The following is a 13257-nucleotide window of genomic DNA, read 5'->3' on the forward strand; positions in this document are numbered from 1 at the left end:
GGTGCGGCAGAGAGTCCGGGCGTGCATAAAGGATCTCACAGGCAGAGCCCTTCTCACCACCAGCCAAGCCACGTCTTGGTGCTTGTTGGAAAGTTCTGGCGATGAGGCATTCTGCCAAATGGCTTTGACAGTCTGCTCAGGGAACCGCTCGACAGGATCCGCCCTCTCCTTTTCCCGAAGGGTCTCAAGGACGCTACGTGCTGACCACTTCCTGATGGACTTGTGGTCAAAGGTGTTTTTCCTCATAAATTTCTCCACGAAGGACAGGTGATACGGAACGGTCCAACTACTCGGAGCGTTCCGCGGCAGCGAGGCCAGGCCCATCCTTCGCAACACCGGGGACAGGTAGAACCTCAGTACGTAGTGACATTTGGTGTTTGCGTACCGGGGATCCACGCACAGCTTGATGCAGCCACACACAAAGGTGGCCATCAGGGTGAGGGTGGCATTGGGCGTGTTTTTTCCCCCATTGCACCGGTCTTTGTACATTGAGTCTCTTCGGACCCGGTCCATCTTTGATCTCCAAATGAATTGGAAGATGGCCCGGGTGACTGCGGCGGCACAGGTCCTGGGGATAGGCCAGACCTGTGCCACATATAGCAATACTGAGAGGACCTCACACCTGATGACCAGGTTTTTTCCCGCGATGGAGAGCGACCGTTGCCCCCATCTGCCTAGTTTCTGTCTCATCTTTCTGATCCGCTCCTCCCAGGTCTTGGCGCACGCCCCAGCCCCCCCGAACCAAATACCCAGCACCTTCAGGTGGTCAGTCCTGACGGTGAAGGGGATAGAGGATTGGTCGGCCCAGTTCCCGAAGAGCATGGCCTCGCTCTTGCCTCGGTTTACCTTGGCCCCCGAGGCCCGTTCGAACTGGTCGCAGATGCACACGAGTCTGTGCACGGACAGCGGATCCGAGCAGAAAACAGCGACGTCATCCATGTACAGGGAGGCCTTAACCTGCAGGCCCCCGCTGCCAGGAATAGTCACCCCTCTCAGGCTCGCATCCTTCCTGATGGATTCGGCAAATGGCTCTATGCAACACACAAACAAGGCGGGTGAGAGGGGGCATCCCTGCCTGACTCCAGATCTTACAGGGAAGCTATCTGATTCCCACCCATTGATTGAGACTGCACTGACAATGTTGGTGTAGAGCAGTCTGATCCAATTTCCGATTCCCTCCCCAAAGCCCATTTTGGAGAGGACATCCCTCATATATGTATGCGATATCCTGTCAAAGGCTTTCTCCTGGTCCAGGCTGATGAGGCAGGTGTCCACCCCCCTGTCCTGCACGTAGGCGATCGTATCCCTGAGGAGTGCGAGACTCTCAGAGATCTTCCTGCCCGGTACAGCACAGGTTTGGTCCGGGTGGATCACCGATCCCAGAGCAGACCTGACCCGGTTGGCGATGACCTTTGACAGGATTTTGTAGTCTGCATTTAACAGTGAGATCGGTCTCCAATTTCTAATTTCCTCCCTCTCCCCCTTCCGCTTGTAGACGAGGGTGATGATGCCTTTCCTCATGGATTCACTCATGGTACCTGCCCGGAGCATACTGACATACACCTCCAGCAGGTCCTGGCCGATCAAGTCCCAAAGAGCGGAATAAACCTCGACCGGTAAGCCGTCGCTTCCGGGAGTTTTATTCTTTTCGAAGGACTCGAGGGCCTTGGTCAGTTCATCCAGAGATAGCGGCTGGTCCAGCCTCTCTCGTGTTCCGTCATCTAGGACCTCCGTGATAGAGGACAGGAACGACTGGGAGGCCGCGCTGTCGGTCGGCTTCGAGTCATACAGGCTGGCGTAGAAGGATTTGCTGATCCTCATGACGTCAGCCTGAGATGACGTTACCGAGCCATCTTCTTTCTTCAGGCTGCTGAGCACGGAGCTCTCTTTGTGCACCTTCTGGAAGAAGAAACGTGAGCACGTCTCGTCCTGCTCCACCGAGCGGACCCTGGACCGGAAGATTATCCTGGAGGCCTCCGAGGCAAAGAGCGAGGCTTGCTGGCCCTTCACCTCCTTGAGGTCCTCCGTGACATCCACCCCCATCGTCTGCAGCAGGAGCAGGTTCTGCATACTTTCCTGGAGCTGGGACAGTTTTCCCCGCCTCTCTCTCGCCTCCTGGACACCTTTGAGGATAAAGAACCTCTTGATGTTCCCTTTTACCGTTTCCCACCAGTCCGCTGGAGACTCAAAGAGGGGCTTCACGGTTCTCCAACCTGCGTAATCCCTCTTGAGCTCTTCGATGTTTCCCGGGGTCAACAGCTTAGTGTTCAGTTTCCACGTTCCCTTGCCCGCCCGCTGTTCGTCCTGTAGGTGACAGTCGGCCAGCAGGAGGCAGTGGTCAGAGAAGAACACCGGCTTGACGTCGGTGGATCTGACCGAGAGCGTTCGGGACACAAACAGGTAATCTATCCTTGAGCGGATAGACCCGTCTGCCCGTGACCAGGTGTATCTACGCTGCGCTCCGTCTGCAGGGGCGCTGAAGACGTCGTGTAGCTTGGCGTCTTTGACCGTTTCCATCAGGGCCCTGGACGTAGCGTCCGGTTTACTGTCCCCCCCGCCGGATCGTCCATCAGCATCAATGATGCAGTTGAAGTCTCCGGCCAGAATGACCGGCCTGGACGTAGCCAGCAGCAGTGGAAGCTGTTGCAGGACGGCCAACCGTTCACTCTTACCCACTGGGGCGTACACGTTGATTAGTCTCACGGGAGCGTTTCTGTATTTAACATCCGCGACGAGGAGGCGCCCGCCCACCACCTCCTTAACCTCGGAGATGGTGAAGTTGCCTCCCCGCAACAGGATACCCAGGCCGGAGGCGCGGCTATCGTTGCCCCCCGACCACACTGACGGCCCGTGGGCCCACAAGCTCGACCATCTCCTGTAACTGCTGAGGTGCGGTATCCCACACTCCTGCAGAAACAGGACATCGGCTTTGACGTTGGCCAGGAAGGCCAGCGTTGAAACACATCGCGTAGCCGCTTTAATGCTACGTACATTTACGCTGGCAATTTTAAACCCCATTTTAACAGTTTGCGGGGTTACCAGTGTCCATTTTCTTCTGGTCTTGCTCCAGTGGGGTAGCTGCGTGCATCCCCGTGGTGACAGCAAACTGCTGGACCTTCCCAGGGCTGAGGTAGTTGTCCGGCTCCACGCTGGAGTCATTTCCCCGCTCTGGTGTCATCGTGTCGGACCCAGGGTCCTCATCGCCCCGTTCTCCATCTGACAGCAGGGCTGTCACTGGGACGCTGCTCCCAGTTCCCTGGAGCTGTGGGCCGGTGGGTACCCCTTGGTTCTCACCGGGTAGGGGGGGGCCTTCACCCATCCCCTCAGAGGGATCGTCTTTTCCTCCTTGGGCGGTCGTGGGAGAACCTTTTTTTTTATTTCAAAAATATACTTTATTCATAAATGATTTGATGGTCTGTACATTGGATCATGCCATACATATGTCCATATTTACAAACACAGATTCGACTTTATTCTGGTCCTTTACAATCCTGTGCATTTTTTCAATCTTGTATATATACATATATTTGGCTGAGGCATCAGCAGAGCCCAAAAAAACGTCTGTATGGGCCCCCTGTTCTTCTTTCGGCAGGCCGATCTTACACGGTGGTCTTTCCCCACCGCGCCTTGGCGGCAGCTGCCCCAAGCTTCAGCGCGTCCCTCAACATGTAGTCTTGGACCTTGGAATGTGCCAGTCTGCAACACTCGGTCGGGGTCAACTCCTTCAGCTGGAAGATCAACAGGTTTCGGACCGCCCAGAGAGCGTCCTTCACCGAGTTGATGATCCTCCAGGCGCAGTTAATGTTCGTCTCGGTGTGAGTCCCGGGGAACAGGCCGTAGAGCACGGAGTCCCGCGTCACGGCGCTGCTCGGGACGAACCTCGACAAGCACCACTGCATTCCTCTCCAGACTTCCTCTGCATAGGCACATTCCAGAAGGAGGTGTGTGACAGTCTCGTCCCCCCCGCAGCCACTTCGAGGGCAGCGTGCGGTGCGGCAGAGAGTCCGGGCGTGCATAAAGGATCTCACAGGCAGAGCCCTTCTCACCACCAGCCAAGCCACGTCTTGGTGCTTGTTGGAAAGTTCTGGCGATGAGGCATTCTGCCAAATGGCTTTGACAGTCTGCTCAGGGAACCGCTCGACAGGATCCGCCCTCTCCTTTTCCCGAAGGGTCTCAAGGACGCTACGTGCTGACCACTTCCTGATGGACTTGTGGTCAAAGGTGTTTTTCCTCATAAATTTCTCCACGAAGGACAGGTGATACGGAACGGTCCAACTACTCGGAGCGTTCCGCGGCAGCGAGGCCAGGCCCATCCTTCGCAACACCGGGGACAGGTAGAACCTCAGTACGTAGTGACACTTGGTGTTTGCGTACCGGGGATCCACGCACAGCTTGATGCAGCCACACACAAAGGTGGCCATCAGGGTGAGGGTGGCATTGGGCGTGTTTTTTCCCCCATTGCACCGGTCTTTGTACATTGAGTCTCTTCGGACCCGGTCCATCTTTGATCTCCAAATGAATTGGAAGATGGCCCGGGTGACTGCGGCGGCACAGGTCCTGGGGATAGGCCAGACCTGTGCCACATATAGCAATACTGAGAGGACCTCACACCTGATGACCAGGTTTTTTCCCGCGATGGAGAGCGACCGTTGCCCCCATCTGCCTAGTTTCTGTCTCATCTTTCTGATCCGCTCCTCCCAGGTCTTGGCGCACGCCCCAGCCCCCCCGAACCAAATACCCAGCACCTTCAGGTGGTCAGTCCTGACGGTGAAGGGGATAGAGGATTGGTCGGCCCAGTTCCCGAAGAGCATGGCCTCGCTCTTGCCTCGGTTTACCTTGGCCCCCGAGGCCCGTTCGAACTGGTCGCAGATGCACACGAGTCTGTGCACGGACAGCGGATCCGAGCAGAAAACAGCGACGTCATCCATGTACAGGGAGGCCTTAACCTGCAGGCCCCCGCTGCCAGGAATAGTCACCCCTCTCAGGCTCGCATCCTTCCTGATGGATTCGGCAAATGGCTCTATGCAACACACAAACAAGGCGGGTGAGAGGGGGCATCCCTGCCTGACTCCAGATCTTACAGGGAAGCTATCTGATTCCCACCCATTGATTGAGACTGCACTGACAATGTTGGTGTAGAGCAGTCTGATCCAATTTCCGATTCCCTCCCCAAAGCCCATTTTGGAGAGGACATCCCTCATATGTATGCGATATCCTGTCAAAGGCTTTCTCCTGGTCCAGGCTGATGAGGCAGGTGTCCACCCCCCTGTCCTGCACGTAGGCGATCGTATCCCTGAGGAGTGCGAGACTCTCAGAGATCTTCCTGCCCGGTACAGCACAGGTTTGGTCCGGGTGGATCACCGATCCCAGAGCAGACCTGACCCGGTTGGCGATGACCTTTGACAGGATTTTGTAGTCTGCATTTAACAGTGAGATCGGTCTCCAATTTCTAATTTCCTCCCTCTCCCCCTTCCGCTTGTAGACGAGGGTGATGATGCCTTTCCTCATGGATTCACTCATGGTACCTGCCCGGAGCATACTGACATACACCTCCAGCAGGTCCTGGCCGATCAAGTCCCAAAGAGCGGAATAAACCTCGACCGGTAAGCCGTCGCTTCCGGGAGTTTTATTCTTTTCGAAGGACTCGAGGGCCTTGGTCAGTTCATCCAGAGATAGCGGCTGGTCCAGCCTCTCTCGTGTTCCGTCATCTAGGACCTCCGTGATAGAGGACAGGAACGACTGGGAGGCCGCGCTGTCGGTCGGCTTCGAGTCATACAGGCTGGCGTAGAAGGATTTGCTGATCCTCATGACGTCAGCCTGAGATGACGTTACCGAGCCATCTTCTTTCTTCAGGCTGCTGAGCACGGAGCTCTCTTTGTGCACCTTCTGGAAGAAGAAACGTGAGCACGTCTCGTCCTGCTCCACCGAGCGGACCCTGGACCGGAAGATTATCCTGGAGGCCTCCGAGGCAAAGAGCGAGGCTTGCTGGCCCTTCACCTCCTTGAGGTCCTCCGTGACATCCACCCCCATCGTCTGCAGCAGGAGCAGGTTCTGCATACTTTCCTGGAGCTGGGACAGTTTTCCCCGCCTCTCTCTCGCCTCCTGGACACCTTTGAGGATAAAGAACCTCTTGATGTTCCCTTTTACCGTTTCCCACCAGTCCGCTGGAGACTCAAAGAGGGGCTTCACGGTTCTCCAACCTGCGTAATCCCTCTTGAGCTCTTCGATGTTTCCCGGGGTCAACAGCTTAGTGTTCAGTTTCCACGTTCCCTTGCCCGCCCGCTGTTCGTCCTGTAGGTGACAGTCGGCCAGCAGGAGGCAGTGGTCAGAGAAGAACACCGGCTTGACGTCGGTGGATCTGACCGAGAGCGTTCGGGACACAAACAGGTAATCTATCCTTGAGCGGATAGACCCGTCTGCCCGTGACCAGGTGTATCTACGCTGCGCTCCGTCTGCAGGGGCGCTGAAGACGTCGTGTAGCTTGGCGTCTTTGACCGTTTCCATCAGGGCCCTGGACGTAGCGTCCGGTTTACTGTCCCCCCCGCCGGATCGTCCATCTGCATCAATGATGCAGTTGAAGTCTCCGGCCAGAATGACCGGCCTGGACGTAGCCAGCAGCAGTGGAAGCTGTTGCAGGACGGCCAACCGTTCACTCTTACCCACTGGGGCGTACACGTTGATTAGTCTCACGGGAGCGTTTCTGTATTTAACATCCGCGACGAGGAGGCGCCCGCCCACCACCTCCTTAACCTCGGAGATGGTGAAGTTGCCTCCCCGCAACAGGATACCCAGGCCGGAGGCGCGGCTATCGTTGCCCCCCGACCACACTGACGGCCCGTGGGCCCACAAGCTCGACCATCTCCTGTAACTGCTGAGGTGCGGTATCCCACACTCCTGCAGAAACAGGATATCGGCTTTGACGTTGGCCAGGAAGGCCAGCGTTGAAACACATCGCGTAGCCGCTTTAATGCTACGTACATTTACGCTGGCAATTTTAAACCCCATTTTAACAGTTTGCGGGGTTACCAGTGTCCATTTTCTTCTGGTCTTGCTCCAGTGGGGTAGCTGCGTGCATCCCCGTGGTGACAGCAAACTGCTGGACCTTCCCAGGGCTGAGGTAGTTGTCCGGCTCCACGCTGGAGTCATTTCCCCGCTCTGGTGTCATCGTGTCGGACCCAGGGTCCTCATCGCCCCGTTCTCCATCTGACAGCAGGGCTGTCACTGGGACGCTGCTCCCAGTTCCCTGGAGCTGTGGGCCGGTGGGTACCCCTTGGTTCTCACCGGGTAGGGGGAGGCCTTCACCCATCCCCTCAGAGGGATCGTCTTTTCCTTCTTGGGCGGTGTTGCCCTCCTTTCTCCCCACGGCGCTCTGCCTCTTCCTCCGGAGGCGACCCTTCTTGCGCCCGTCCTCACCCTCGGAGGAGCTGCCTGTATCCTCCTCTTGGAGGTGTCTCTTCCCCCTTCGCTTGGTGGCTTTGGGGCCCTCGAGAGGTTTCCTCTTCCTGTTTTTGACGATAATCCACTGCTCTGCCTCCTTTGATCCCTCCTCTTCCATTTCCTCCGTCTGTCTTGCAGGAGCTTGGGTCGGCTGCTGCATCTCCCCGCTGTCTGCCGCCTGCTCCTCTACAACCTTCCCTTCCTTCTGGGTTCCTCCAGACACCGTTCCTTTGCTGATTCGCGGTACCTCGTTGGACTTTGTCGGTCCGCGGCTCGTGTTGCCACCTCCGGCCATCTGTGCGTAGGTGGCGGCTCCTCGTCTTGGGCAGGCCTTGTACATGTGGCCCGCCTCCCCGCACAGGTTGCAGCTCTTTTCCTCCCGACAGTCCTTAGTCAAGTGACCCTCCTGTTTGCAGTTCCTGCAGATGGTCACTTTGCAATCCACCGCCAGCACACCCGAAGTGCAATGGGATAGCCTCGTCCTGGGAGAACCTTTTTTTTTATTTCAAAATATACTTTATTCATGTAAATAAATCTTTGTTACTTGTACAATTTTCCATGTCATTCATAGTTATATACATTGCATTTCTTAACATTACAAAGAACAAATTGAATTAATCAAATTCACAGTTATCCTATTAACAGTTACATTTATTAACTATCCAGTCTCTTGGTATTTGGCTGTGGCTTCAGCGGAACCCACCTACTGAGTGGGTGCCCTGCAAATGAAACTTCTTTAACCCCCAGCTTATGGGGTTACCATTGTCCATATGACTGTCCTGTCTCTGGGGTGGCTGTCTACATCCCCAAGGTAAGCACGAACTGCTGGACCTTCGCTGGGCTGAGGTAGCTATCCAGCTCCTCACTGGGGTCATTTACCCGCTCTGGTGTCATTGAGCCAGGGCAAGGGTCCTCACTATCCAGTTCTGTGTCTGACAGTGGGACTGTCAGAGGATCGCAGCTCTCGGTTGCCTGTAGTTGTGGGGCAGTGGGTACCTCCTGGTTCTCACTGGGTGGAGGGTGGACTTCGGGGGGTCCGTTGTTTCCTAGTTGAGAGGAAATGCCCTCCTCTTTACCGACGGCGCTCTGTCTCTTCTTCTGGTGGTGATGACCTTCTGTGCGTCCATCTTCCCCCTCCGAAGAGCTGGCCGTTCCTCCCTCGTGCAGCTGTCTTTTCCCCCTTTGCTGGGAGGCTTTGGGGGCCTGGCAAGATTTCCTCTTCCTGTTTTTAACAGGTATCCACTCCTCCGCCTGCTTGATTACCTCCTCCTCCTCCATTTCTTCCATCTGCCCGGCTAGAGCTAGGATCAGCTGCTGTGTCTCACCGCTGGCTGCCGCCTCCTTCACTCCAGCCTGTCCTTCTTTCTGGGTGCTACCAGACTCCGTTTCCTTGCTCTCCGGGTGGACTTTACTGGTCTTTGGGGGTCCACGGCTCACATTGCCACCTCCAGCCATCTGTGCGTAAGTGGGGCCCCCCCGTCTTGGGCAGGTCTTATACATGTGGCCTGCCTCTCCACACAGGTTGCAGCTCTTGTCTTCCTGACAGTCCTCCGTCAAGTGACCCTCCTGTTTGCAGTTCCTGCAGATGGTCACTTTGCAATCCGCCGCCACGTGTCCCGACTTCCCGCAGGTTCGGCACACTTTCGGCTGCCCTGCATATGTCAGGTAGCCTCTGCTCCCTCCGATTGCGAAGCTCGAGGGTGGGTGGAGGATGTTCCCACTATCATCGGCCCTCAGAGTTACCCTGACCTGCCGCTTACTGGTCCAGATCCCAAAGGGGTCGATCACATCAGTGGCTTCTCCCTCAACTTGGACGTACCTTCCCAGGAAAGTCAGGACATCAGCCGCTGGAACGTAGGGGTTGTACACATGGATTGTGACAACCTGATTCCTCTGTGCAGGAAGCACACACAATGGGGTCACCGACAAGATGGAAAACAGCGGCTCCCCTTCCTTCTCCTTGAAGACCTTCAGGAGATGTTCGCACTGCTTCACGCTTCTGAAAGTCACATCAAAGTAGCCAGCCCCAGGGAAATCCTGCAGGCAGTACACGTCCACTGCAGCGAACCCACAGCATCCCAACAGTACCTTCTTAATAAACAAGGTGCGGTCGAGCGGTGTACGATCCTCAATCTTCTTCACAGTCACCCTGACTGTGTTCCGAACACCCTGCCCAGGGCTGCGGGCAGCTGTTGAGGTCATAGCTCTGAGGTTGGCTGGTCCCTGAATTGGTGTTAGGCCAAAGCCAGTATGAACATCCACCAAGAGCAGGTCAGCACAACCAAACGATCCTCCAACGTCCAATCACGATCCAGCGATGATCTCCTCACTAGCTCTGATGACTCGCAAGCTGTTCTGATAAGAACAGATACTAGATCCTAACCCCGTCCTGGGAGAACCACCTTGGTGATCATGGTATCTCCCCTGCCAGGTAAGTATGCTCAATATTCTCACTCGCTCAAACCCAACAACAGCCCATACCTCTCACACTCATACTAACTGCGTGTTCGAAAATCGGAAATACACCTCTCTAAGGTTCCCTGTCTGTGAAACAGCGCAATTTCTGACCTGGATCACGGAACATCCGGAAAGGCTCATGTTTCACTGAATATGACACTCACGGGGCGCCCTGAGAAGCTGCGCTAATTTGCATTTCGTCCTGAAACAAAGACGCTCCGCCCCTTCCCCGCCCACTTCAGACTGACTCCTCTTTCACCAAAACAAATCGCCAGAAATCGCTCATGTTCTTGAAGCTCTCTGTTACCAAACACTGTTTACAATGTGAGGTGAACGCGACTAAAAGCAATTTTTAAGCTTTACTGGTGAAACTTAAAGGATATTTTGAAATCGCTTTTTCCTAATCCCTACAAATTGAACAAATCTTTTGTGAAACTGCAGCTTTGCAATCTTCCCCCCTCTGTGTTCCACCATGCAAATCAATTCCTTCAGGAGACGTCACCGTTAAAATTAAAGGTGACAGGAACAAGTAAATATTTCTCAACGCTCTTTGGATGTGACATTAAACTGAGAGCACCACCTTTTCTGGATGTACATTCCACGTTTTCAACACCCTCTGTTGTTTCGAAAAACAGTCTCCTGTGATTCAAATGTAAATATTATTTTCATATGTGTCTTTGATTTGCTTGCTTACTGATACTAATAATGACACGTGGTTATTATGGTTGAAGTACAAGATTAGATTCCCGACAGTGTGGAAACAGGCCCTTCAGCCCAACAAGTCCACACAAACCCTTGGAACAGTAATCAACCCAGAACCATTTCCCCTCTGATGCACCCAACACTTCAGGCGATTTTAGCACGGCTAACTCACTTAACCTGCACACCTTTGGACTGTGGGAGGAAACCCACACAGACATGGGGAGAATGTGCAAACTACGCACAGTCGCCCGAGGCTGGAATCAAACCTGTGGCCCTGGTGCTGTGAGGCAGCGGTGCTAACCACTGAGCCGCCGTGCTACTCCCATGTAGGGCCTCTATAAAACCCACCTGTCCTTCTCATTTCCAGAGCAACTTTACAGTTCTTTAATGCCTGTGCCCTCTGTCTTTGAGAACGCAAGATAATTTTTAATTTTTAAAATTATCCTTTGTTCATTAAAATGTCTTTACATATATATGGTGGTTCAGTGGTTAGCACGGCTGCCTCACAGCACCAGAGACCCTGGTTCAAATCCAGCCTCGGACAAGGCATCTCTTATTTGTGAAAGATTGCATTTTCAGAGGGTGATAAAGAGGTTTATACTACCCTGATTATAGTGGGACAAACTGAAGATCAGGCTGTTCTTCCTGCTCCCAAGGTTTCTGATTCTTGGTGCTAATGTTCTCTCTGGAGTGTGTGAGGGAACCCGTCTGATCGGAGTTGTTTTATTTCACAGGAGGCTGGAAGAACACAGCAAGCCACGCAGCATCAGGAGGTGGAGAAGACAATGTTTTGGGTCTAACCCTTCATCAAGACTGGGCTTTGAACTAGTTATCTGGGTCACCTCCGAGTGCTGTTTGGTGTAAGAATGTAATTAGCATAAATTAGTTGCTTGATGTTAATTGACATTCTATCTCGGGAAGACTGTTACAAAAGACAGCATTGGATATTGTAATTTCCCTATTGACTGAGCGGACCCGAGGAGCCGAACTGTCCCAATAGCAGTTCGACTGAAACTCAGATCTACTGTTCCACCCGAAACCTTGCAGCATTGTCCTGTCAACACCGATACAATCAATCAAGTTGAATGGCCTGTATATCTGTCTGACTTGATCCAAGTGAATGCTGCAAGCTTCCTGCTTTCATACCACAGTTCCCACTGTCCTATTAAAACCTATTCCATATCATCAATCAGGGTAACAGGTGTGCATACCTGTTGGTCTGGCCTGATCCAACCTCAGTTATCCAGTTTTCCCAGCAGGCCATTCAACTGGCCAATGCTGTTTTCAGAATCCCAAAAGAGCTGTATTTTCTTTAAAAAGGGACAAGATAGCAGACGATGACATATCCCTCCCAGATCGTCTCAACACCATCTATGCTCGCTTTGAGCAGAATTTCGGTGGAGAGGTAACACCTATTCCGACCAGTCCTAATGAACCTATCCCAACAGTCACCGCATCAGAGGTCAGATCAGTTTTCCTTCGTGTGAATCCAAAGAGAGCGATGGGACCAGATGGAGTACCAGGCCGACATCTTCCAGCTCTCCCTGCAGCCAGCCACTCTCACTGCCTGCTTCAAGAGGGCCAACATCATCCCTGTGCCTAAGAAGGCTCGTGCAGCATGTCTCAATGACTACTGCCCTGTGGCCCGAACCTTGGCGGTCAGGAAATGCTTTGAAAGGCTGGTCATTGCATTAGTCAACACCAGCCTCCCCACCACTCTTTGACCCACTCTGATTTGCCTATTGGACCAACAGATCCACGTCAGGTGCCACATCACTTGCCCTTCACTCCTCCCTAGAACATCTTGACACCAAGAACAGCTATGTAAGAGTCCTGCTCATTGACTACAGTTCAGCCTTCAACACTATTATTCCCTCGAGACTGATTACTAAACTTAGTGATCTCAGACTGAGCCCCACTCTCTGCAACTGGATCCTCAGTTTCCTGATCCACAGGCCACAATCAGTGAAGACTGGGGACAATATTTCATCTTCACCAACATTCAACACTGGATCCCCCCAGGGGTGCGTACTCAGTCCCCTACTGTACTCACTGTATACCCATGGCTGCATCGCCAAATACCAGAGTAATGCCATTTACATATTTGCTGATCACATCACCACAGTTGATTGAACCTCAGTTGGCGACAAAATTGGTCACAGATGGGGAGGTGGAAGACCTTGAAAAATGGTGCCCTGAGAACAACCTAGCTCTCAATGCCGGCAAAACCAAGGAACTCATTATTGACTTTCGGTGGGATGTTACTCATGCCTCCCCCCCCTACACATTATCAGCACAGAGGTGGTACGAGTGGAGAGTGTCAAGCTCCTGGGAGTGGTCATCCACAACAAGTTTTCTTGGACACTTCATATGAATGCACTGGTTACAAAGGCCCAACAATGTCTCTTCTTTCTCAGGCAGCTGAGGGAATTGGGCATGATGGAAAATACCCTTGCCATCTTTTATTGGTGCACCATCGAGAGCATTCTGTCTGAATGTATCACCACCTGGTATGGCATGTACCATTCAAGATCGGAGACAGTTACAGAGTGTGGTGAACTCCGCCGGACAATCACAAAGGCCAACCTCCCATCTGTAGAATCCATCTACCAGACCCGCTGTCAAGGAAAGGCCGCCAGCATTCTCAAAGATCCATCCCAC

The sequence above is a fragment of the Chiloscyllium punctatum genome, chromosome 30 (assembly GCF_047496795.1).
Source record: "Chiloscyllium punctatum isolate Juve2018m chromosome 30, sChiPun1.3, whole genome shotgun sequence".
Classification (NCBI taxonomy): domain Eukaryota; kingdom Metazoa; phylum Chordata; class Chondrichthyes; order Orectolobiformes; family Hemiscylliidae; genus Chiloscyllium; species Chiloscyllium punctatum.